Source organism: Coloeus monedula (assembly GCF_965178545.1).
Source record: "Coloeus monedula genome assembly, chromosome: 3".
Taxonomy (NCBI): Eukaryota; Metazoa; Chordata; class Aves; order Passeriformes; family Corvidae; genus Coloeus; species Coloeus monedula.
Genome location: NC_138783.1, coordinates 64,892,684 through 64,920,306, shown reverse-complemented (window position 1 = coordinate 64,920,306; position 27,623 = coordinate 64,892,684). Strand labels below are relative to the sequence as shown.

The 27,623-nt window shown below is 35.8% G+C and overlaps 1 protein-coding gene across 2 annotated transcripts in view; it reads left to right on the top strand.

Annotated features, from left to right (window-relative positions):
* The window catches only part of PCDH9 (protocadherin 9), a gene marked incomplete at both ends in the record, with an annotated part of 672,945 nt that overhangs the window by 24,434 nt on the left and 620,888 nt on the right, over positions 1–27,623 (top strand). The gene's annotated exons all lie outside the window — the stretch shown is intronic.

Genomic DNA, 27,623 nt, shown 5'->3' with positions numbered 1-27,623 from the left:
AGAAGAGCTTTATTTTAAAATTTCCTTTATTTTGTGGTTGATCGTGAAGCTTTGGCTGTTTGGTTTTGTTGTTGGTTTTTATTATTATTATTATTATTATTATTATTATTTATTTGCTTATCTATTTCCTCTTTTTCAGAATTAAAATATCTAAATATTTAGTCTTTTTTTTTTCTTAATTAAAGATTGTGGTTTGGTTGTATAAATGTCACTAAAGACCTTAGTGCAACTAATGAGCAAACAAGCTTTTGTTGAAAGGCTTCACTAGATAATCAATCACAAATCCTGACTGGGAGCTTGTAGCTGTTACTTTTTCATGTCAGTAGAATTAAACCAAGGTTTACAGCTTTAAATTAATCGAGCTGATGAAAGGCTGGGTTTTTTTATTTGTTTGTTTTCATAAAAAGTAGATGAATTTGACTTCTGTCTACATGGGAAAAATAAGATAGGGGTATACATGATCAGAGATAGAAATCCTGCAGCTGTGTGCATATGCATATGAGAGAGAGAGAAGATCCAGACAGATAGATTACTTTGCAGTGTAAAAATGTTGAATTAAAAAGAAAAACTCTGGTGTTTACAGAGAATCTTGTATTTAACGAGAGCAGCCCTGGAAAGGAATGCTCCCAGTAATCTCCCTTTTACTGACTCAAGTGGAAGAAAGCCAAGTTGTTCAGTTACACAATGGGTTGCAATCATGTGGGAGAGTTCCCGGTTGGGAGTTGAAAACTGAAAACCTGACATGCATAAGTGAATGAAGGTACCCTGTGTGATGTGTTAAGATTTTTCTCTCCCTCCTTAAAAATACAGCCTTTGTCTGGGTACTGAAGAGGCAGCATTGTGAGACACAAAATTAGTTTAAAATTGACATTTTGGATATCGGTGATAATTTGTCCTGACGTTATGGCTACTGGTTGTGTTTGTGACAAGCAGCCTGGATCCAAGTGGGCACTGTGAGAGCCAAATTTAATAGACGACCATTGTAATTTTTGCCTTGCGGACAGCAGAGACTTTCTAATGTTCCTTCACCACAACAATCAGGGATTACTAAATAACAAGTCCACAGGATTGGGGGAGGATTGAAAGGATTAATGGAGTATGACAAAATTGCACCTGAGGGGGAAAATCTGTAGCAGTTTTTGTATCCTGATGTGGTACATCAGGCAAATTGGCAATTGCTAGTGATCTTTACACATGCATGTCTTCAAATAAAGTGGGTGAAAGTCAAGCAGATGCAACTATGAGGCTAAGGCTGTCATAAACATTCATGTCATCAACTGCATAAATCACTTAATACTATCATTTTAAGTATTTTGATGATCAACTATATTAAGCATCAGTGGATTGTAGGCACTGTACTAAATCATTTTTTTGCTCCACTATAACCTCTTATCCTGCTAAACTAAATCCTAAAAAAGATTAAAAATGTAGAGTTAGTCCAAACCTTCTCTTCAAAGATGATTAAGGAATACAGTTCCTGTTTAGGAAGAGTGTTTTCAGCTTTAGAACTTTAAAAAAAAACCCCAAAACATATGAAAATTGTTTTGCAGTCTGCATTCATGTGCTGACCTGATGTTAACTAACTCCCACTTTCCCTCTGATAAATACCATTTCAAAACAACAATAGCAATCCTAGCCCTGAGTCCTTATGGGATATTAATGTTTTTTAATAAACTGTTCAGCAGTATGAAACATGAGCAGTTCAAAACAGCAGTTTGTTAACAGATTCTTTATTTCTTTTCACTCTGGTGTAAAGAAAAAATCCCACTACTGGTGGCAGTGGATTTACATCTAATAGAAACAAGGTGAAGCAAGAGAAGAATTATTCGTCTTTATTTTTAAAACTCTACTTTTCTTTGAAAATGAACTTAATATACAATAAACATTGTTTATTACCTCTCTAAGAAAAACATAAACTTGGGAAAATTTTTTTGACTAATGGAAGTTTTAACTTGATGTTTTTTTCATAATAGCTGACCCAGCCTTTAGATCATGGTACTTTTCTTTTCCTCCCTGTTTGGTATAAACAGTCGTTAGGGAAAATAGCAACTGGTGCAAATGGTTAAACCTTATGTAGGTCTACACAAGAAAGAGTAAATTAAAGAAGAGAAATCACATGCGCACAGTTGCAATCTGAGGTCATCTCTCATGGATTGTGAGTTGTTTAATGAAATGTTTCTTCAGCAGCATTGACTGAAGGTCATGTTGTTATTTAGACTTTTGACTAGTGGAACAGCAAACGATTCATTAATTCCATTAGCCATCCTTTCTGCACACTGGGAAAAGCTAATGTAATTGTCAACTATTCCTACTGTATACTTAAGCTGTCAAGGATCCTGGAAGGCTTCAGTTATTCTCTTTGAAGATATCAAAGGAAGGGGTGGGCTATTTTGTGTCTTTAAAACAGAAATAGAGAAAAAATGTGCCACATAATGTAAACTAAAAGATTTCTTTTTAACCTAAATTGACACTTGGGTATAGTAACGCAGGGCAGATTTCTGACTGGTAAAGCTTCTGAGTTGTTTTTTTTTTTGTTGTTGTTTTTGGTTTTTTTTGTTTTTTTTTTTTAAGAAGAAGTCTTAAAGTACAGGCTGTCAGCATGCCATTAAACCTGTCTTGTCTTCAGGAGCCATGCCAGGGGTTTCTTGTTTCCCTTCCCTTCAGGTTCCGGAGGCAGTTCAATCTCACCTGTGTGCTGCTGTGTGTGGTGGACAGGCGAGTGTAGCATGACTGAAGTCGGTGGGCTTGCTGTGCTGTTCTTGCATGGATATTAGGCTAAATCGTGGGGCATATTTTTATAGCTTGTCACCGTGAAGTTTCTGGTGGCTTAGTGGACAGCAAAAGTGAAAAACATCACGTGGATCTGCAAAATTACTGGTATTTCTTCCTGCTGCTAGCAGGGATGACAGCTGAAAGCATAGTCTACTACATTTAGCAGGGAAAAGCGAAGAGGGGTTCCAGGATGAGTAGCCCAAAGTGGTTTACATCTGAACTGCAATGTCTGCCCTCCAAGTGATCACTTCTATAAGTAGTATTTTGCAGACAGAGAGTACTTTTTTCTCCATAGAAGAGACAGGTATATTAAAAAACAGTGAAGCTCTCTGGTGCAAGATACTTAATTTTAACTAAGGTGAAGAGAAAGTAGGTAAGCGAATCCATGTAGTGTGGATTTTTGCAAATCCATGTAGGATGGGTTTTTGTCCACCCTGAAAAGGAAAAACGTGCTCTCTTCTGCAGATCTTAATATCCCAGACATCCTTGGCTAAAAATCCACCATCCGTTATTGCACATTTCAGCCTATTCCTTTTATTCAGCAATAATGAATGCAAAGCTGTCTTGTCCTTTGCAAATACTTTGAGCTGTTCAGATAACACATTGCAGAATGGTTGGACACAAATCACATAACCCTACTGTGCTCTGTTTGAAAGGAAAGTGCAACTTTTAATTCATTATTGGCTAACTAATTTTCTGGTATGCTTTTCACACAGTTTTGAGTGACAGTCCCACACCCCCAGTACATCATTTCTTTAATTGCAGTGCTGAAAACTTGACTTTCTCTTTAAAGATGTAATTTTACGTCCTGATTGTAAAATAATTAGTAGCTTACTGCTTACTCTTTTATCCTGAAAAAGGAAATACATTTTGCATACTTCTCCAGACACAACATTGTCACTGTGTGATGATTTTTCTCTAAAACATGAAAAACTGTAGAAAAGGAGATCCATCTGTTGGGAAAGCTTTGCTCTGTGTGTGATATAATGTAATGAGTGATCATAAATGTAAAACACTTGATGTGATGATTTCCTATATAATGATTATGCAGTAGTTAGTAGCCACAGTATACTCTATTACTCCTGTAATGTATTTTGGAGGTGGACGCTATGGATTCATAATACGGTTTAACTTGTATAAGTAGTATCAATCCATCTGAGGGATATTCTTTCCCCAGGTTGATAATTACAAATTTACAGTGTTGATTTTTTGAATCTTATGAGCCACTACAGAGTGGAAAATATTTAAGGATAGCAGTGTATGTACTTCTGTATGTTACTGAGTGTTAAAATAAGCAATCGGTTGATTGTCAAATAAACTAATATATATATACAATGCATTATATTTATGCAAAGAATAGTTGAAAAAATCAGGTGAAATGTTTCACTTTTATTGTAGTAATAGGCACCATTGCTGTGTATTTATCTATGCATAGTTTAGGAGAGAAGAAGATGCTGTCAATGATTCTGTAATATTTTCTTCATTGTAGTGGCTATGGAGTTGAATAAGAATTCACTGATATGTATAGTAATGAATCTTTAAAACTATAATTTCTAATCAGTATTGGACAGTGCAAACGAACAGGTGTCCTTTAAAAATGGACTTTTGTACACTTTGAGTAAAGAACTACCTAAAAAAAGTGTAAAGTAGTTGTACATTCAAAATGTATTAAATTCCATTTTTCCTTTGCTATATTTTGTAAAATGTTTTCATTGTAAACAGTATGCCTCTCACACATGTCAATTCAAAGCTATTTTAGAAATATATACCTAATGTAATTGGAAGCTTATTGCACTCTCATGCAATGTATATATTGTGACTTCAAAAAGTCTGTACTGAACTTTGCTCAAACTACTAGTATGTGGATTTCTTTAAATTTATTTTTAATTAATGATATTAAGGATAAGATCCTTTCTAAATGTACTTTAAAATTCACAATAAAGTTTCAGAAGTTGTTTTGTACAATGTTGAGGCTTTGTGTTGAATTTTCTTGTTCAAATCCTTTTAAACTGCTATCTTGATTAACTCCACCTTCCTCAAATATGTGAAAATTTGTGTTTAACATCATCGTGATTTAAATCAGATGTGCCCTGTCACAAAGTACTGTAATTCCACTTACTTCAGAGTAAATTTGGCTGCTCCATTGAACACAGTGTCTCCTGGCACTTCTGTAATTTCTGCTGGAGATTCAGTGTGGGTTCAAGAAACTCTATATTGGACTTCAAGGGCAAGATAAAATATATCTTATTTTATATATCAGCCTAATCCAGAAGACAGTACAGAATGAGTTGGATGAAATAGTGGGTTAAACATAGAGAACAATGTCCTTTTTTTAGAATATCCAAAAATCTGTTTTATAGCTCCCAATGACAAGAAAAGTAAATATAACAATGGTGAAGAAAGATATAGTGGTACAGTACACAGTCAAATCTATTGCAAGCTTTCAGTTTTATTCTACATGTCTCTTTTTTAAAATGTTATCTTATTGGATGATTCAGTAGTAATTGAGGTAAAAATATTGGTGGTATCAATGGGGAATTTGCGTGAGTAAAGAGGTAATTGAGCTCTGTAAAGCTTGGAATAACAATTATTTTTTCATGTCTGACCTTCTTCATCTGGAAAAAACAGTGACAACAGTTTTGCTCAGATATAGAAGTTTTATTTAACTGTATGTTTAGCAGTGACTGAAAAGGTTAAGCAAGAGGATGGTATAATTTTTCTTTTGAGGACAAAACAGTCTTATTCCCCATGAAATAGACTACAATTTATCTGTTTACTTAACTGAAAGAGGATTAAGCTTCTTATTTTATAGATGAAATCTTAAAAAACATTTAGCATTGTCACAGTGAAAATTTCTAGTGGCACAGTTTTAGGTCATTTTTGTACATGTTTGACAACTCCATATGGCATACCTGTATTATCTTGAGATAGTAATTTTTCAAGATGCTTTCACTGGCACTGCATATCTGCATATCTGAAGACATATATAGCTTGATAGTTTCCATTCAGAAATCCCAATATAGATCCTTAACTATGGTTAGCTAGAGTTTTTCACATTAAAAATGTAATTCTGATGTCAAGTAAATCTGATTTGAGAATGAGCAAGAAATGTATATGTCTTTCAAAATCCCCTATTTAACTTGTCTGTTTAAATAGGTAAAACTTCTTGAAATTATTTCCCACTGCAAAGCTTCAACTCAGGTCCAAGGCAAAATTAGACCTAATTATCTTAATGGCAGATAATACTCAGCTGAATACTTTACTTACAAAATGCGTTAACTTTAATGGTGCTATTCCTACAGAAAATCGTATCTTTCTTTCTGAGTGACTCCTTCTTAAAAGACCGAAGAACAGTTTTGAATTGTCTTCGAAAAGAATCTGAACTTCAGACTCTAAAGAGAGCCCTCAGATCTCTACAGAGAGATAGTTTTGCCGTACTCAACTATTTTTTAACAGTCTGTAATAACATTTATCTCATTAAAGATCTGCTATGGGGCTAACTCAACACTCAATTACGGTGAAGCACTGATACTCCAAATGAGAACCATTTTCACTTTTAATTCTGGAAATGAGAACGGATATTCAAGTATTCGCATGTGAGGAAACACTGATGACCAAAAGGAGGTAGGATCCTGCACTTTTCTTGCAAATATAGGCAGAGACCAGAAATAGCACATCAACATTACTTCACAACAGAATAAACAAAACACTTGCTGTCATCAGGAATGAAAGTCGGTGCATTCCCTGTTGACAAGTTTGATGATAGTCATCACCTGCTTGGCTTGCTGTATTTGGGACCCATAATTGTCTCTTGATGTACGGTTTTGTGTCTTTTTGCTAAGGTTCACATCATCACCTTTTCCATTATAAATGATGAATCTTTTTATTGCAATACTACTGCCAAAGTTCTTAGCCTAATTTGGAACCTGATTGGGTAAACCAGGCTCATATTAGCTGGCAGCTAAATCTGTGAGGAGCCCTGTTAATCTCAGTATTGTACAGTGCAATTGTAAGTGCTCCTTGGTGTGCCAGGGGTTGTGTCATCCAGTGCTGGATGGGTGGATTCTCTTTTGCAGAATCTGACTTTACCTGAGGTTGAGGGATGCTGCGTTCATTTTTAAATAATTTGATGTCAGTGACAGAAAAATGATCCCTGGTGTCCATAAGCAGAAGTCCCATCCTAAGTTTCACTTAATAAAGCTTTATAATACTGCAATAATTTGGTAAAATGGTGGTAAAAGCAAAGAGGTTGTTGAATTAGGATGTGGTAACTTTCCTTATGTGGACAGATTTCTTATATTGGGATTTTTTAAGAGCCATGTGTGAGACTGATGAGCACCAGTTTCTAGGCCATTTAGTCATACTAAATGTGATACACCAACATGCCTTTTTTTAGCTTAGAAAGAGCCAGATTATGGTCAAAATAAGCTAAAATCTCATAATTGATAGCCATCATCAAAGGGAAAAAAGCAAAACAGTTTCTTATGGACCCAGGGGGACAATTTAATTAGTTTTTTAACATAGATAAACTCAAAAACAATACCCTACAGAAAGAGCTCTAAATTAAATCTTATTTTGATCTATGAATGTTAAATTTTTAAAGTTTTTTCAGATTTTTGTATATCAAATACCATCAATCCATGAAGTTAGATGTTAAAAGATGTTAGATGTTCTCATCAGAACAGTCTGACTCAGTCAGTTATTTCTATATGCATGAATTAATTTCAACTTTATTTTTCTTAATAGAAGAAATTATTTTGCTGATGAAGTTTCAGGAAGTGCTCTAGCATCTCTGCGGTTTTCTTGAAGAAGAGAAAATTTCCCAACAGCCAGTGTTTAAGTATCTGATAAGAACCTGCTTCAGAAGAAAAGGACTAAAATGATTTTGTCTTTGAAAAAAGGCTTCCTTTAGCTTTTTGATGGGGAGCAGATTTGCTGTAGGAACTTGTTCAATTTCATTATTGCATATTCACTCCCCATTTAATACAAAATGTTTTCTTGTTTGCAACATGAGGCAGGATCTTGTCACTGCACTGCAAAGGGAAAATACGTAGTGGTCTTGGCATTCCCTGACAATATGCTTTCATTAAAACTTTAAAATGTAAATGTATGGAGAAATGCATGTCATATCCCATCACAGAGCTTCACAGCTATTCTGTTCATTGCCACTACTGTGTGGCAGAGTTGCTCTTCTTTTTTTATCTTGTTTGCCTTGTAAATGTAACTGTATACAGCAAGTTATATTTGGGAGTGAATGTTTTGCGAACCTCAGCTAATCAATAGGAGTCTTAGCTCCAGCTCCATTAGACCATTAGCAGTTTAAATTAGTAACCAGTGGTTATCAGATTTTTAACCTTGCAATTTTTCACCCCTGCCAGGTTCCTTCTCAAACTTCTTTGCAACACTATTTTCAGATCACTACTCAATGTCTTATCAAAAGGAGTGGGTGGATTGGAATTCAGATAGATGGGAAATGTTAAACGGAAATTGCTCAAGTATTGCTTTGACTATGGCCAGAAAGATGTTAATTAAAAGCAGTGGAGAACATAATCCTTTTCTGAATCCAAATGGCTATGACAGTTCCTACTGTTGGGAGGTACAGGGCATGCTTTAACCAGCTACAGAGCTATTTAGATGGATCAGAAAACAGAGTGTAGAAAGATTATACCAGTGAATCCAATTCTAGAAGTGTCACATCATCCATCCTTTTGCCTTCAGTTATTTTTATTTTAATGCTAAATACTTGAAACACAATCTATCATTTGGAACATACGTTAATTGCAAAATAACATAAGAGCTCATTTTGCTGTCAGAAACATTACTTTTTCGATCTGACAGTACACAGCAATATGCCCGACAATAGCGTTAACGGTGGTTTGGAAAATATTTTCCTTCTGCAGCTTCTTCAAACTGGCCTTTCCAAAGGCTTGTTCAGAGATCACAGGAACAAGCCTCATTTCATGCTGGAAAACCATACATTCCTTGGTAAGAGAGGATTACCACAGGACCCAGTTGCAGAACTGAGGCAATTTTTCCTTTGCAGATAGGAATGTCACTGCTCTGTCCTTCATGGGAGATAGAGGTGGAAGGAGCTGCAGCTGTGTGTGTGCTTCAATGACAGAACTAGGAGACATCATTTTACAACCAGTACACTCGGTATTTATCTCCAGGTGTACTTTTAAGTCAATTGCTTCTGCCACTGATATGCTTCTTTTTGTAGAAGTCTCTGACAGGACACTTAACGTCTCTGTGGTGAAATACCTGCATACCAGAGGGGTACAGTAATAAAGCTTCAACACTGTTAATTCTCTGTGCTTCTTTGTGTTTTTATGCTTTAGTTTTAAAAGTATTTCGACATTTGGCTTTTTTGTGGGTTTTAGTTATGGGTTTGGTTTGGGTTTTTTTTTGTCTTCTCTTATGCTGGTTCAGTCTCTCTAGACTTGCAAAATTATTGATTTGGGTTTTTTTCTAATTAATATTCTTTCTTAGATAATTTCTTTTGCTGATATAGTTCTTTTTTAGGATGCCAGAGTATTACCTTGTTGGAGCAAATGTTTGCATCACTTAGAGTTATACCTTTAAAAACAGAAGCAGTGTATTACTGTCCTGACCCAAATAATTTTACAAGTACCATTGTAAACATCTTCGCTGTAGACCATGACAAGAAATTAGGTAGTCTGTCTTTGTAAGTGTGACAAGAATGTCAAGCTACAGTGGAAATAAATGAGAAATCATCAGTATTTAAGAAAAAAAAAAAATCTACTGTCATATCCAAAAATAGCTGGTTTCCAAAAGCAAGTATTTCACTTAAGTAATGGCTTTGAGTCTTCTTTAAACAGGACTCTTTCAAGAATTTTAAGGAAAAAGAGATATAAAATTAACAATCTATAATTATCAATAAAGATATGAACTTCAGATAACTGAAGATATGAGCTGAGAAAAATAATTTCAGAAACTCTTTTAAGCATTTTCTCTAAAGAACTGGTGACACAAAAATGCTGTGTAAGAGAAATTGTTCCAGAAAAATAAATGCTGTCCTTTATTATTGTCAGTTGCTTGCTTCTGCAATTATCTTGGATTAAATTCATTTGACTGAATGATCTAATCACCTAGACACCCGTTACAGTTAGTGGAGAGAAACAAACAATTTGGGGGCATTTACTGATCTCATTCCATCCGGAAGTAAATGGCCAAAATCAGTCCTATGTATTTAACCCTTAATTTTAAGTAGCTCGTGTGTAAACAGGAACCCTGTAGAGATTTAAGGCTAGACGAGGTCAGTTTTTTCAAATGTCATATTTCTTTGAGTGTTCTGTCTAAGTATTTCCAGCCCAAATATTTTTCTGACAAGGCTGTGAGTTCAATATATAGAATAAAAGTCATTACTTGCAGTGCTCTTCATTTAGAAATGTGTAAGGAATAGAATTAAATGGAGCGGAATGTTTTCAGTAATAGCAGGCTGAAGGCTTGATAGTCATTCTCATTGTAGTACCTTAACAAAAAGCATAATTGATGATTCTAGCATTTTAGATATTCTTTAACAGTAATGTAAAGTAATATATGTGCTTTTATACCAGTTGACTACTTAATGACAATTGATTTATATGTTGGTCATTATCTCCTTTGAAGCAGATGAAGGAGTTAGTTCTTAGGACATTTCTAAGAGCAAGCTCTCTATTTTGACCTATTTTTTAATTAAAAAAAAAAAGAGCATTAAAATTAAATTTCATGCTGAAAAGTGGGTCTTTTACCATTGCTGCATGCAAACATTGTCTTGCAGCCACCTGTGTCTGTCTTATGTCTAACTTACTCTAAAATTTGGCACTTTTCTAATGGCTAGCCCAGAAAACTCAAACCTGAATGACAGGCTTGAATTCTTCCTTTCTTATGCATCATCATCAATTAGACATGAGTCAGACTAAATTGCTCAATCAGGTTTATGTGTTTTTCTCATTCTCTGAGGGCTTTGCACATCTCTAACGGTTTCCTCACAGACTTAATTTGTTTACTTTTTCTGGGTGGGAGGGGGTTTACTTTATTATTAAACCCTAGATCTTGTGACTGGGATGGAAGAAGCTTTATTGAAATATTTTTCTGAATTTTCATCCAAACTGCACCTTAGTGGAACATTACTCCAAAGGGTATGGATTTTTATCTGTGTACCTCAGTGGCAGCACCACCCTGTTCAAGCCCCTCTCCATAACACCTTAAGGCTAATAGCACCATAGGTCTAGCTGGGTGTCTTTATGTGTCAAGGATGCTGTGGACTGGGATGCCTTGATTGCTCTGTTGCTCTCAGTTTTGTATGTTTGAATCCACTGCTTCCATTCCTTTTGTCTCCAGGGTGAAGAAGATTTTAGCTTTCAATGACAGCAACAATAACCATAACAATTAAAAAAAAAAAGACAAAAAAAAAAAAAAAAAAAAAAAAGAAACAGGGAAGAGAAAAACAATTTCAAGCATAAATTCTAAAAGAGAGATCAAAAAGCCTATGTAATTTCAAAGGCCTATAGATTTTCAATTAATGCCCTAGATAATATTTATTTCACAGCAGGATATGATCAACAGTCTGGAATTTATAGAAGACTCTGAGCTCTCAATCCATTCTTTTTTTTCCAGCTGTTCTGCCTTTGGGAGCAGTGGAGCAGTCTGGAAAAGACTGCACTAGATGAATCCAGAGACTCTTTTAGAAACAGCAATGAACAAAATATGTCATCATTTCTCTGCTGACAATATGCAATAGGTGATCTTTCTCAAAAGTCTGTTGCACAATACCAAAAAGACATACAAAAGCTTAGCATGCCCATGGGGCTTGGGAGCCAGATAATTTCTCTCAGTGAGTTCACATCCATAAATGAAGGACTATATTCTGGATGGTAGCTTTGTTGGTATAATAAAGTCTTGTAAAAGAGAAATATATAAAACTAGATCCATTACCATGGAAATAGTGAAAGGTCATTTCCATGGAAACCATTGGAAGCTCTCATGCTATGATTTTGAGGAAGCCTCTCTTTGAAGATGCAATGCATTTGTACGATGAGCCTTGTTTTAAATTAAATTAAATCTATACATGTAAAGTGATAGACATTTTGGAAATTCTAACTTGGTGCAGCCATTTGCTGGAAAAGGAATGAATATCAAATCCAGATGTGTTACTCATTTTATCTATGGGGAAGCTGTTTGGTATCTTTTTATGCACCTAGTGCTGTAAATAGCTGAGATTTCTTACTGAGAACAGTAACCTTTTAGGATTCAGGACTATCGTTTCTGTTTTCTATGGTTTCCCTTCCTGACTAAGCCTGATGCCAGAACTTCAGCCTCAGGAGAATGCTTTTTAGTAGATATGTATATATTTTTAAATTGAGAACTCATTCAGGAATGGTGATGAGAAAATTTCAAGGATCTAACTTTATGAAGAACTTCTATAAAATCAGTACAAAGAGTGGAGTTCTGTAGAAATGTCTGTGAAATCCTGTGCAAGCTAATATATCCTACTTTTTGGTCCTTAGCATCCATCAGCACAATCTTTTCTGATTTTTTCTTTAGACAGTCCCATATGTAGTTCTTTTTAGAGACTCTTGAATAAAATTTCATAAGAACTACATAGACAATTAGCTTATAAATGTAAAAAAATCTTGCTTGAATAAATAATTCTCCAGTGTGATTTTTTTCACAGTGAGAGAGAACATACTGTTTCTATAATGCGAGAATGGAAAGGTAGATGGATAAAAGAAGAACACTGAGGTATTTAAAGGTGTTTTTCATGATACTGGAACACACACCCCCTACCATCATTGTGGATTTCCAAGCAAATATAAAGTTTACTTGCAAAATCTTTGAAAGTTTGCTAAACTAGCTTTAAAAAGTAGATCAACTTCACAATCTTTGTGCACTGGAGGGCAAGAATCCCAACTTAAAATAATTTACATAAAATCATAATGAAGGTTGCAGCCAGACTACTTTCTTTTTCTCTTATCTCATCAGAACCACTGAAGCAAAAGTCAGGGCATCTACTTTTACATACCTGGTTCAGATTTGAAACAGCAGTAAGCTTTCAGACATCCTAGTCTCCAGGGGTGCCTACAAAGTCAATGGGCAGAGTTAGTGATATCTAAGGTTAGGCAGACTCTGCACTACAGGTCTTGCCCACAGAAGTATTTAGGAATCTATGCCCCATTAAGTCATTGGAATGCAGTCACTTAAATGTCTTCCCCAGCCTCTGTAATCAAGTACTTGATTACAGAGGGAGCCCAGTGCTGCAGCCTGGGAGGGCCACCTGAACCACCCTTTATTTTAGGAGTAACAGTAGCTGTAGGGCTGTGGTTGCGCTTTTCTAGATGAGGTTCTGGGTACTGCCCATACATTCTTTCCTGTCAGGATTTCAAAATGCTAACCAAATGTTAAAATTTTCACTTTTCTATGTTTGAGTGAGTTGAGGATCAAAATGTGTTAAAATCAGCATTTCTAGGTTTCCATTAATTCAATGGTTTATCTGTACTCATTTCAAATAAGCTTGGGCCTGGCTTCAGTCTCAGAGTCTGGGAGTCTAGGACAGGGAGTTCTTGCTAAAAATAGTATTTGCTTGCATCTGCATTAACTGAAAATCAATTCAAGCTGTTTATCAGAAGTTTTTTACAAGTTGGAAGGAAGAAGTGATACACTGATCTGATGCACAGGTCACTCTAAATAAGGTTTTCCTAATTTGGCATCCTGATTTTCAGGGTGCAGGTAAACTGAAAGAGATAAATGCAAACATTGTGAGTGTTCTGCATTATTTGTCATTTCAAGGGGACAGCCTTGGTTGGAGTCATCATACACTTTATCACAAAGTCTAGTATATCCATGCACTTCAGACCTTGAAACTGGAGATTTTTTCAATCATCAAATACTCCAAATGAATAGAAGATGTAATTTTTTTTTTCATCATTGTATGCACATGTGTAATTCTTTCCACCTGGAAAAGAAAATACTTAAACTCATTCAATATTTAATTGATTTTAATTTAGTTCAGAGATGCTCTCCAGGATGTCTCATGTTTTTTGGCCAGTCCCACAGTGGCCAGATGAAGAAGTACAAATGCTTATGTTATGTAGAAAGTCTACTTTACTCCTTGATTGACTGAAAGATGTTGCTAAACATTGGATTTTTGATTTGGGTTTGGTTTTCTTTTCCTTCTTTCTCACTTCTAAATTCCATTGCTGAACAAAGATACAGACCTTGATAGCAGAAAATTCTTTTGACATAAGACCACCATGATTGGTCTGCTGAGTGTCATTTAGGTTGGGATCTTTCAAAAAGTTCCACTTATATCCCATCTTTATTCATTTGTCTTAGTTTCATATATGATACAGAAGTCTCCTTTCATTCTTTTAGTTATTTCAGGTATCAGTACAATCTTATGGCATATATCAGAAAGTCTCGGCTTTAAAGATTTTCAGGAAATCAAACCAAAATATTTAAAAATTAATTCAATGGCAAGTAAAAATCAGCCTAACTTCTGTGTCTCATATCTCTTCTTAGGTTTTGCTTCTCCAGTCTTCCCCACTGGGAAGTCATGTTTAAAGTTATAATTTTTTTTGGTATGAAAGTCCTGAACTACACTCAACAGAAAGTACACCTATACTTTTTAATGTATTTATTTTATTTAATCATCTACAGCCAAGAAACTGTAGTCATCTAACAAGTTTTCATTACGTTTTGCCAGCTCCAGAGCAAAGTCAAGGAAATACTTGGAGAAGTTTCAACGGCTTTGGAAGAAATTAATTTCATTTGTATACAGCTAGAAATATCAGAGAGCTGATTCATATCATGAACATGAATCAATCCTATGGCAAATACTGCAGTTCAAGGATCCCAATGCAGAGGTGTTGGAAATGAAAAAAAGCCTTGAAGTCAGTTGGGATGGAGGAGATGGGAAGAGACACGATAATGAGCATTTGTATATGGTTCCCTTTGTGTCCTTCCATGACCTAGTTTTTAAATATGTAGGTGACTTCCTTATTTTCTGTACATTCTTTTTATTTCTAAATCAAAATTTGGCTACTTTTAATCTTCCCTGCTTCCTTCATCCCTTTTTTTTCCAGCTGGGTTTTAGAAGGCTAAATTTAGTACTCTGAGCCAATACCTAGCAATGGTCAGTTGGCCCAAGCCACCCCTTTTACCATTTGTACTTCAAGCAACATTCTTCCATATTTTCCAGATATTAAAATAAGGAATGAAGCAGCACCAGACCCATTTGGTCTAACCTTATGGGCCTGATCCAGATCTTTTGCAGATTTTTTCAGTGATAATACTGACACTATGATACACTTTTCACTTTTAGTATTTGGAATTATTAAATCTGCTCCTTTGTTTATTAATTTTTAAAGGATATCATTAATAAATGCATGAAAATGGGTCTGCATTTCTAAATGAATCATTTTCATCCAAGGCAGTAGGCTATCATTACAATTGATAGTGTTTAATTGACATTTTTAAGATTAAAAGAAAAAATATAGTTTTAAATTATTAAAATGGGTCAAATGATAATTTGATGGTTTGAGTTCAAGAACAAGAATTGTAACAGTATTTCTCTGTGTATTTTCTGCTCTTGATTATTTCAAAGTGGGAAATTGGAAAATATAAGTTTGATTTCTTTAGAGGGTATTTGTCTGCTGAAAGGGCAAGCAAAAGGTTATCCTGAGATGACATTTTTGAGTATTATATGAAAAGAGGGATGATAAGAATTGTAGAAAGAGATGCAAGGAGTGAAGAAGCTTTATTAAAAAAAAGGCAGCAAAAGTGAAATTATCCATCATTTCAGATTTTCAGGAGAATATGTGCTAAAATGTCAGAAGAAAAATATTCATTTTAATTATTATTTGTCAGTAAAAGAGATGAAATATACCACCACTCATTATTTTTATTATCTGATTTAGTGTTTTGATTACAGACAATGTTTGTATCAACAATAACTTCAGAAGTGTACTGTCACAGCCAGATCCCATGTGTCTTGCTCTCTGCATTTGCAGAACATTTTACAGCATTGACGCCAACTCTACAGACAGTGCCTTTTAGCAAATTAAAGAAAGTTGTATATGTGTTTCAAGATCAAATCCCCAGTTGAGAAGTAACTCAGGAAACCAGAGACAGAATTTTGAGTATGTCAGATGGTAAACAAAACTGTAGGAAGATGCAGCCGGTAGAGAATTTTAAACTAAAAGCTGTCCTCAGTCTGTGTTGTATCATATGAATGTCAAAAGTGCTATAATTGAATTGGAGATCAGAGGAGATTGGCCTTGAAACACAAAAGTTTATAAAAATTTTTGGAGTGGAAGGCTTAATGAAAACCAAAAAACAAAAAGTGATGGTCATGCCAACAGAAACAAAATCTAGCCTCACTCACTGTAATATAATGTATACATTTTTCAGTGGTAATGATAAATATACATGGGGTGCATCTCTTTGTTAACAGCTGTGGTAATCAATATGTTATTCACAGAAATCCAAAGAATCTCATCCAACTCAAAATGTGGCACTGGTGTCCTTAGGGGTGTGCTGGGTACAGGAGAAGGGCAGAAGCAGGAGCATCTGTTCAGAAAAGAGGCATCCGTTCATCCTGGGCTTCTGAAAAGCCCTCGGCAGTGATACAAATGGGAGCTGCCTCATAGGTGCTGGGTAGGGGGCTGAGGTCGAGAAGAAGGGATCAAGCACTTGTTTCTCATCACCTCCCATATCCTCCAAAGACTCAGGGAAGAATTAAAGCCAAGGTGATTGCTTATTAGTTACTGACACTAGACAAACCAACATTTGTCTTTACGTGACATCCTGTAGTGCCCAAAGGCATGACTCAAGCATAAACATGTATACAAAGTAAAAATCTACTAGCATTTCAAAGGTACCCTTTAGTGGACAATCAGAGCAATACAGATCTTGCTTGTTTGTCTACAATATTAACCACACTGTCAGTGCTAAGGCAAGTGATACTAAGTATAAGATGATAATATAATCAATAATAATGAAAGATATAAGGCTCACTTCTTTAATCAGTGAAAAATCTGCTGAGTTGATAAACTGTATTAAGGTAAATTTTCTTTTTTGTCTTTTCACAGATATAGACAGGATGCACAATGAGTTGTTACAGGATTTTGAGGATCAAATCCTGTCAAAGATGCTTTCAGGTCTTTTATGAGTCACTAGCATTGCTGTGCATGAACTACACAGCAAAGGATTACTTTTATTTAATGTTTTGTATAGTTTAATTCCTCCTTTAATATTTAATAAACAAAATAAAAACCACTAAAAGGTTTGTTTTGTAGGGTATCCCCTAATCTTGGTATTTTTATTTATTTTCTCTTTGAGTTTTTTTTAAGGTCTTTTTATTCTTTACATTCCTGTAAGAAACCATTTATTTACAAGGTTTTACAGTTATGGCATAACTGACAAAGTGACTAAACACATAGGAAATTAGTAATCCCTATCTTACTTTTTTATTATATATCCTTATGTATAAGACCCTTGTATAGAACATACTTCTAAAATCTGTGTGTGGGTGTGTGCATGTATATAATTTAAGTGAGATAATATGTTTGGTATGGCTTACATTTTATCTGTTCAGGTAAGTAATTTGCCTACCTTTTTTGTTTCAGGAAAGTGTTGCATACTTTTGTTTGACCTGCTTCCATAAAATTCTAGCTCATCGCAATGATTTTGCAGTTTTTGTTGTGTAGGCCTTATCTCTGTCTTCTAAATACTGAAGATATTAAACTTCTTTGTTTTTGTTTTTATTTTCAAGATGAAGCAACAGCTCTCATGTTCACATTGATAATAATAGAGATTTTGTGTGTGATTGCTGTGGGAGCTGGCATAGTGGTATAACACATCTAGATCATCCAAACAGCCTTCAGAATCCTCCCAGAGTGTGTTGGATCCATGTCCAATCCCAATTACACAATGCAATCAGATAGTTATTGCTAACTGTACTGGAATCACTAACTTTTTGGAATGTTGATCTGATAAGTGTACAAAGAGCTAAAATATCTTTGTAAATAAGCATTAGAATTACTATGTTGGGGATATTTTACATCCTTCTTGTTATTTGTTAGTATTTCCATCACCCCAAGTTGCACAGTAGATATTTTAGAGAGTTAAGATTGCTGGTAATATGATCAGAAAAAATTACTGTGAAAAGCCTGTAAATTCATGTAATTCTTCTTAATGCCTTTCCTGTCAGTGTCAGTAGAAAGTCAAAGATGGCTTTTCTAATTGCCAGCTCTGTGAATACAGTATCTGAACATCCATGTTTCTCACTTTTGCATTTATCTTACCAATAAAAATTCTGCAGTTCAGATTTAGATAAATCATTTTGCTGATGGTGCATAAGATAAAACAGAAATTCAGCTCACTTTTAAATGAGGACTGATTCTGTAAAGGTAAAAACGTGGTATTTATTGTTTCAGGAGACTTGCCTGACTCTTAGAATAGCTGAGCAGATAGGTCCTTATGAGAGGGAAGGACAAGAATTGGTCAAGCAATGACTTTGCTGAGTTTATTTTTAAATATATGTAAAATACCTGGCCTTAAGCCTGCTGAAAAGAAGATCTGCTCTAATTTCAGCAGCCTTTGAATGTTGGGCTGATTAAAGATTACAAAGCACTTACTTCTCAGTTCTTCTAAATACATTTATGAGAGTTTTTAAGGTTCTGCATGTACAATATGTACCATTATAACACCCTGCTGAGACAAGACACCTTGAATCTGTCCTCCATCATACTTATTCTGACTCTGCAGATGTGAGGTCTAGTTACAACCTGGTCTTGCCTTTTTCAACTTTAGAAACATATTCACTGTATTTTCAACTTAATATATTTCAATGTCATTATTCTGTGAGAAAATACATTTTGAAATCTAAATTGTCTAATAAATGCACAAGTTCTTTTTGTGCCCTTAACTGGAGAATCTGTGAATTGAGTATAAGGAAGGTATGAAAGGCAAAAAGTCCTTATAAATAAATCTTTATGCTTCAAAAATAGTTTGATGGAATCAAACATTTCTTTGAAATAAGGCTCAAATATTCATTTGATACAATGTTTTTTAATGATAAAGTCTGTGGGTGTCTTGAGATATCCCGTTTCCCGTTCCTTGGCAGTTTATAACAACTGATACTGTGTAAGTTAAATCCATCAGAGGACACCTTTCTGCAAATTTCTATGCTCTGCTGTTGCAGAGCTCCCTAAGGGCTCTGGAGACACAGGAGGAGAGATGTTTATTACGGGCTTCATTTATTGAAGAAAACAACTCTCGCATTTAGGGGGAGGATCACAGAGACACAGTGAAACTCGGAGAAATCCCTCAGCTCTAGATTTTAAATCTCCCAAGCTTGCTTGTTCTTTTATTTGTCTGTCATTGTGCACAGAACAGCATGACCACTGTTTGCCTCCCGAGCCACAGCTGCTGGCGGGGAATAAGTGAGAGGCCCAGTGCAGCAGAGGGGAGGGGAGGATGTTTACACTGACCCAGCCTGCTTGAAGTTTATGCAGGAGGAGCTGCTATTAGAGAGGTACAAAATTGTTAAAAGGGAAGGTTTCTTGTCGTCTGATAGGGAACTTAGACTCTGTCTTGCTGTCTTTCTGCCTCGCAGAGTGGGAGATTCTCCACCTCTCTCTAGCTCCACTGGATTTTCCTTGGCTGAAGCTGAGTTGATCAGCTGGCTGGCCCTGGGGAATCTGGTGAAGTGTTAAAACAGGCCAGGTCTGTAGCCTGGTGGGCAGCTGGTGAAATTTCTGCTCAGCATGGGAAGTGGGGGCTTGTTGGTTCTTGGTTGCTGTCACTCCCAACTTCATCAGTCAGATGAAGGTGATCAGAATCACCTTAGAGATGCTTCTCTATCAGTGTTCAAACTGCTCTGAAAATGCCAAAAAAAAGAAGTCCCTAAGCTCTTCTGTAGCTTCACTTCCTTCATTCCTGATGGCCGATACAGATTTTGCAGCAATTTCTACCTTTGGACCACATGCTTCAGTTTCTTGGGAGTAGCACGCCTTTGAATAGACATCCCAGGAGGCTGGGTGGCACACACAGTGTCAGTCTTCAGAAAGGTATAATTCACTTTTACTTAGTCACTCAGCAACTTCAGTGGGCTCTTATCATCCCTCCTGGACACCCAGCAGCATAAATACACAGCAATCACTTTACTCCCCAACTATACCCTGATTACTGCCGTGGGTGTGCCAGGAAGAGGGAAAACCCTGTGTGTAATCTCATGGATGCTTCCTGAACTTTGGTTTCCTTGGATTAGTAAACATTACGTGTGGAATAGATTGGGACTTTTTTCTCTCATATGCTAATTTATATAAGTATGTGACCTTCTACTCGGAGGCTGGATCAGCTCATAGACAAGAACCATGTTCACGGTGGGGATCATCTCAACTAAGCCTCATTGTCTACAACTGAAATATTACACCTGAGCTCTCTATATAGTTGTAAAGAAACAGAGAGTAGGGTGTCACAAGCCATTTGGCATTTTTAACAGCACCAGATGACCTACAATTCCTTATTTTGCTCCACCGGCTAAGCATACTAATGCTGTGGCAGACTAATATTTCTTGCAGGATCAGGTTATTTGTATTTGATATATTTGATCAGAGAAGGAGCTGGTTCAATGTAATGCCCCCCCCCCCCCCCCCCCCCCCCCGGGATTGTTAATTGCTTTTAAATAAAAAAGTTTAAAGTTTGGTTTTGGTTTTTATTTTAAAAGGTGTCTACTATCTAGAGCAGCTGTGTTATATGGAAAAGTTTTCCTTTATAGCATGCATGATTAAAACTATGCTAGTAAAACCAGTGTTTTTATAAACAAGCCCAAGCTTTTCCTCAAATCAAATCACTTTTTGTCTCTCTGTATTTTTTTTAAGCATATTTGTCTCTTTCATACCTGAGTGTGTATTTTATTTGCCTGTGGTTTCTTTCTCTGCCAGTCTAATCTGTCTAACCTATTTTAGGCTTTTACAGGAGTCTTATCACTTCAGTATCTAGGCATTAAATGCTTCAATGCATTTCTGAAGGCTTTCATTTTACTTAAATGCCTTTGAACACTTAGGAAGTGTTATTAATTAGAATCAGCAGCCCAGTACAACTTCAGGTACTAATTAGGTATTGCCCTTCCAAAAATTCTTTGTAACTTTCCTACAAACAGAACATTTTAGCTAACTTTGGAGATGGAGAAAACCACTGTATGTGGTTTTGTCAATCTTTGCTGCATACATATTAGATATGACGTGGTTAGATTGTGCTTATTTGTAGAATGCAACCATAAATCTTAAAAAATAAAGTTGTTTTGCCAATTATTGTCATTAAATTCATAGGGAATTTAATGAAGACAGTGAACTTTAAAAGCATTCATCCAATGCCAGTTTAATTCTAACATTTTGTTTCCTTTCATGTTTGGTATAGCTTAAAGGGTTTATTTGTTTGTTAGTTTTTATCTCTATTACCTCATAGCAATAACTTGCCTAGAGTATTTTAAACAATATTTCCTTCTTCAAAATAGTGTGACTGTACTTATACAAGTTCTGTAATTTTCAAGCTGAAAACTGAATAACAGGATGGCAAATATAATGCCCAGCCTTTTATGTGAGTATGACAAATTGTTGAATGCATCTGGTATTATATCAGCATTTCTAGCACAAAGCCCAGAGAGCAAGAATTTAAATATCTCATGAAGTATCTTAATGTTTATTGGAAGCTGGGAACTCTGGGGACACATCCTGCCTCCAGAGGTTTGGTGTCTGGGTTGTTGCTAGCGATCTACCAGATGTAATCACACTTTGCTGGCCTTCTCACACAATAAGGAATGGATAGTGTTTTCTCCTGGTAGTGGCTCAGATACGAAAAAAAGAAGTCATATATGAGAGACTTCAGTTACATACATAAATTCTTTCCTTGGCTTTTTTTTTTTTTTTAATGTTGTTGAAGTACTTGCAGGACACTTCAACAGACCATGTGCCCTTAAGAAAATAAATGGACTAAATGTGAGATGGTTTAAGTCTGATTCCACACTAATGTGTTTGAAGAATAACTTCTCTGTCTTTTGTGCTCTAAATTTTGAACTGCATTTTTTAACTTTGAAATTGCTATGATGGGAATGAAAATTAGTTGTTGGATAGAATAAATGTGTGGCTATTTATGAGATGAGGCCAAGACAGATTTGTTTAACTCAAACAATAATCTTTTATTTGTACCACATTAATCTTTACACCAGAATTCTATTTCTGCATTGCACATAGCTTTTCTAGCATGAGTGCTCAATATTGTTTCCTCCAAATAATTTTCTGAAAACATGAGCCTCCTTGCTACATTTGGAAAACATACCATTTGTTATGATCCATTTTTATGACCTTTTTCTTTCAAATAGGTCTTATACTTCATGTACCTCATAAAGTCAGACAAATAACAGTATATACTGTGATTAAAATTGCAGTTTAGTATAGTTTAGCCTCTTGACACAAGTTTAAAATGAACAAGTTTTTCAAATTATTTTACTTTCCATTACTTAAGGCCCTGAAAAAAGAACAAGTATGTATGCATGAATCAACATTACAGTAAGGGATATCCCCAGTGTTTAAACTGAAGCAAAAGAAAAGAACTCTTCCTAACCATAGCACTTAATGGTCTTGAAAATCATAGGATATTCTTCCCACTATGTTTACTACTAAGAAATCAAGGAAGGAGCTTACAAGACATTTAAACCTTGCTTAGATTTTGGCTAGAAAGTCAGCACCAGCATTTGTCAGAAACAGACCTGCAGTGTTTGCAGAGGCCATTTTCAAATGACTGCAATTGTAAAACCATATGTAAAATTTCATCTGTATAATACCTGGAATTAATTTATGAATCTCAAAGGAAAGTGACAGTGCACTTGATGAACACAACTCCAGAACAACATGCCAGTTCCAAAGATGACTGAAAGGTTTCTCTCAGCAGGCTGATTTCTGTACCTGAAAATAAAAGTATCATAGCCAAGTACCACAGTGATTTATGAAATATAATGGGAATTGAATCTCAGATCTCAGAAATCTCCACATAACCTCTGCACGTCTACAGCTATCCCTGAAGTCGTGATGCTGAATCCTAAAGAGCTGGGAAAGAAAGCAAGCTTTTGTTAGAAGTAGAGCCTTTGCTATTCTTCAGGAAGGAAGCTTTTGTTCAGCTTAGTGCACTGAGTTACAGCTCAGCAGAACTTTTTGTACTTTGTTTTTGGCTGACATTGGACTGCAGCTGTGATACAGATACCTTTTCAATGGATCTTTGAGGAACAAAATGAAAGGTTGAGACAGGGCAAATATTTTTATGAGGTCCTTGGGGAGGTAGGATCCGTGGAGAAAAGGAGTGATGATCAAAAATTCACTTAGTAATCTGACATTCACTGTTCACCTGAAACCTGAACTTTAAACTAAAGGACACACAGGTCACAATTAGTACATGCCACGTCACAACCACAGCATCTCTCTTCTCTCCTCATTACTTCCAGTAGTGCATCCCATGTACACAGCAATCCACAGATCCCTAGAGAGTCAGATTGCTGTGAAATATGCACTCTTCTCTTAAATAATTTTGGAATGAGTCCTTCTGCCAGTAGACCACTAAATCTACACTGTCATGCGTACACAGAGTCCTTATATGAAGGACTGATCTGGAAGTCTGAGCTGGGTATGTATCAGCCACAGTACAACACACTCTGGGTGCTTCCAGTCATCCCATTTGCCATTGGAGCATCTGTTACTTCTTCTGATGCTCAGAATTTATGCTAATGCCCAAAGAAGAGCTATTTGTGTCAATGTGTACACTTAATGTATTTTATAATCTGTGCATACATTTCTGATGAAATTAAACTTTGTAGCTACACAGTAAAATGAATGGGAATTAGCTAAGTGAAAAGAAAATATGTCATAAACTGTCATCTTAGAAATACCTGACACATTTTCAGAAGAACACAGTTGTATGTATATTTTAAACTTGTGAAAACTCTTTACTGAAAAGTGGTGTTAGCTGATGACAGGAATGCAATACAGTTTGGGACTAATGAGTTCTCTAGGGGTGAAAATTATCTATGTAATTGGGAAGAAAGTTTTCTTTCTTAAAACTGATTGCTTTATTTATTCAGTTTAGTAGAGCAAGTCTTTCTTGTCCCAATTGCATGTAAGTTGTTTGCTCTGCCCTTTTTTATTCCACAAAGATTTATCTTTTGTTTGGTTGGTTGTTTTTTTTTAACCAGAAAAGACTTTTTCTAAAGGAAAAAAAAAAAAAAAAGAAGAGCAATTAATCTGCTTCACCATAGTTGAACAGTTGAACAGTTCTTGAGTTGAACTGTTAGTTCAGATTGAAAGAATAAACCTTCCTCCATTTAAGAAAGCCATTTCAATTTTTAAAATGTATACTGTGAAAAATAGTTTTGCAGCTCAATCCAAATCCATCTAAGCATTGCACGGTTGCTTTCCTTCAAGGGTGGATAAAATTCTTTATATTTTAATGGCAAATAAGTTGAAAATATATGTGTTCAGTGCCTCATGTTTTGTCCAGAGTATGTGAATGCTCCAGTCTTTTCTCCTGATCTTTCCAGGGGTGCCTCGGTGAGAAGGATGACATGTCTAAGCATCCCATCCAAAACACAAGTTGTTAGCCTCTCCATTATGACTACTTTACTCCTGGGCATCACAGTCATTGTAGACAGATGTGTGGAAATTTTGAGATGAACATGACTGGAAATTATTTCCTTTCTTCTCTGTGTAATAAATACCAAAGATTCCTGGTAACAGAATGTTTTCTCTCTCTGTAGGCATTGCTGACCACAGTGTAATATATTCATGATTACTTGTGAAAAAGGGAGCTTTCATCCTCTTTGATTTTGTTTTTTTTTTTTTTCCTTCTTTCTTTAAAAATAGTTTAAAATACCTTTTTTTTTTGTTTTGATGACAGGAAGAATATATTATTTTTTCAAAGGAGTCCTACTGAACTCTACAACTTTCTGCTGTTGATCAATATAAAAAGTTCTAGCCAATTTTTCTGTTTATCTTGTACAACTTGTAGAAGAAAACAGCTCATAGCATCATTCCTACTGTCATACCTTCATCCAGCCCATATGCATATATGCATATAACTCTTTAGCATGAAGTATTTAGTGGCCTGAGCTCTTGGATGAAAAGCAGTAGCTGTTCAGCTCCTGCTGTCTCTCATACATTCTCCAGATAATGTAGGATCTCTTAGTTGGCCTCATCCTGAGAATGTATCTTGGATGGATTTTTATTTTCAAAGTGATAGTTTCCTGTACACTCTGCTCTATCCTGGATCCAGTTCAGCATGGAGGAAAGTAATTTATCATTCTTTAGACTGATTTCATAAGATGACACGGGTTGGCTCCTGTGAATTCAAAAATGCTGCAGTGTCTGCCAATACTAGCACCTGGAAGTGATGTCCTTGCAGTGATCTCATGCCTCGTAAATTAGGGTTTCTAGAACTCTCCAAAGGACACTCCTCTTCCAGTCCTCTGCCCAGAACCCTAACCCTCTAAAGCCAGTATGGAAACAATGGCTGTGTTTCCAAAACAGTGGACCCCCTGGCAACATGCCATTGCAGCTCGACAGATGAGAGGTTGCACCTACTGTTCTGGATTGTCACTGTAAGGTACCCCCTTCCTAAGGGGCAAAGATTGCCTTTTAAAATGCTCAGGTTCTCTCTGTCCCCATGCAACCTAGAAAGGAGGGAGCATGATTGCAACAAAGATGACTTTAAAATCTGACAAGAGAATAGAATACATGCTGTTCTGTGACTAATGGTGGCTATGAAAAATCTAAAAGATCCTTCTCCACAGATTTTCCTTCTAACAGCAGGAATTAGAAATGATTGCTCGCAGTGCTTTTCCTTATACGGTAGCAAAACCATCACGTGTTTTGCTTCCCAACAATTTTGGCTTGTATCAAATGTGAAGCTGGCTCAGAAACAGCTTGTAAAAGAGAGAAAAGTAAGACTTAGCTTCAGTAAGTGCCTGAACACTCTTTTTTGTTCACTTGGCATGAGGATGATGGTATTTCAACTTGACATTGACATGAACATTTCAATGGCTGGACAGTAAGCTCTCTGATAAAGCCGTTGTCTGACTAGGAAACAAGGCTCTAGTACAGGGCAGCCTCTTTATAGCAATTATAGTAAAAATTAACCTTTCAAAAGTTAAGTTTGTGTTTGAGGGCCCAAAACAAGGAGTAAAAGCAAGGATTAATTTCCCAGCAAAAATCTAAGCTCTTGCCTTTTCAAAAGAAAATAAAATGCAGACAGGATTTCATGAGCAGTATTTAGATGCATGTGAAAATGTAAGTCTTGTAATTTTCCTATTTAGGCTCCACTTCCAGATACGAACACAAATGATGAGTCTTATATGTGGAAACAAACCTTTCCTAAACTTTGGAAAGATCAAAGCAAAATAAAGAAAAAACCCACACAGAAAATAATGATTTTTAAAAAATGATAAGCTTGGTTTTTTAGGAATAGATTTTGACAAGAGCTGGCTGCCTCATTATGCTTAGTATTTTTGGCTTGCAGTTTGAATATAGTACTCTTTCCGAGTACATGGCATAAAAATATGGCTTTGATACGGCTTAGGATGCCTATTCCATGGTTCTCTGTATATTTCTTAGTTTTGTATTACTGTGTTTTCATTGTGTGCCTTTATGCATTTTTTCAAAATGTACATGTAACTCTTTTCATCTGTGTCTCCTTCTTCCTGTTCTTTGTTTCCTTTCCTTTGGCTATAAGCATTTTATATCAGCTTTCTGAATCTGTTTTACTATACTAGAGCAGCGCCAAAGAGTGACATCATCTGGAAGTTAAGTAGAGACATTATGTATGTATTGAAATGATTCCTAAGTCATATATTCCATGTTAAGAAATATCTGGGGGAATAAAATTTCTGTCATGGCTTGTAACTAATGTGCAAAAGACTTGCTCTGTCAGACAGTAAGTGATATGCACAGTGAGAGCCCATCATATTTAGGTTAGCAGTTTGCAGTCCTTTCAGTTGTTTTTTTTTTCCATTTGAAGGTTTATTGTCAGTTGCTGTACATTCATCCGGTTATTTAGGTTTCAGTAATCTTATCTCTGGATGTATGATCTTAAACCATTTATTAATCTGAAGATTAATCTGCTTTTAATGTGTACTTTTTCTCCTGATTAGCATCAAGAAAATCTTATTCCTTGCTGCTTTAGATGAATGGAAATTCTTTTGGTTTGTATGTGATGGAAAACTAGGATTTCTGCCAGTTCCCTTGATTGTATTAGAGAAATTCCAGACAGCTAGAAAGTAGTAGCTGCTTAATGCATGTTTAGTATTGTAAGTCTTTTATTGATGGTGCATTAATAGCTGTCATCAGAAGTACCGTATAAAAATGTTGGTGTCAGCAGTGCTATGCCTAATGGCAGTCTCCTTGTGAGCAGGTTACAGAGAGAGGTGAAAAAGGATAGATTATTGGTTTAGACCCTTGTCCCTTATTTAGAGGAAAAGAGGGGTGAAACTGTCACTTTAAATAATAGTTTTCTACTTCAGGAGATAGTTTGTTGGTTATTCTCTCGTCTTGTAATGCCAAAGTTGATTTTTGTGTACTGGAGACAATAAATGTAATGCAGGAGCTTGATACATATTCATAATTTTGCTCTAAGGCTAAAGTGCTTTCCTTGTAAATTCATCTAGCTACAGATATTGTGAGCACCAAAAGCAATTACTTCACCCCATCAGATTGCTATAAAAGAGAATACCATTAAAATCCTTGTTCTATATTTATTGTTCTAACAGTGAACAAGAAGAACATTCTGCTGAGACACCAGTGCAAGAACCA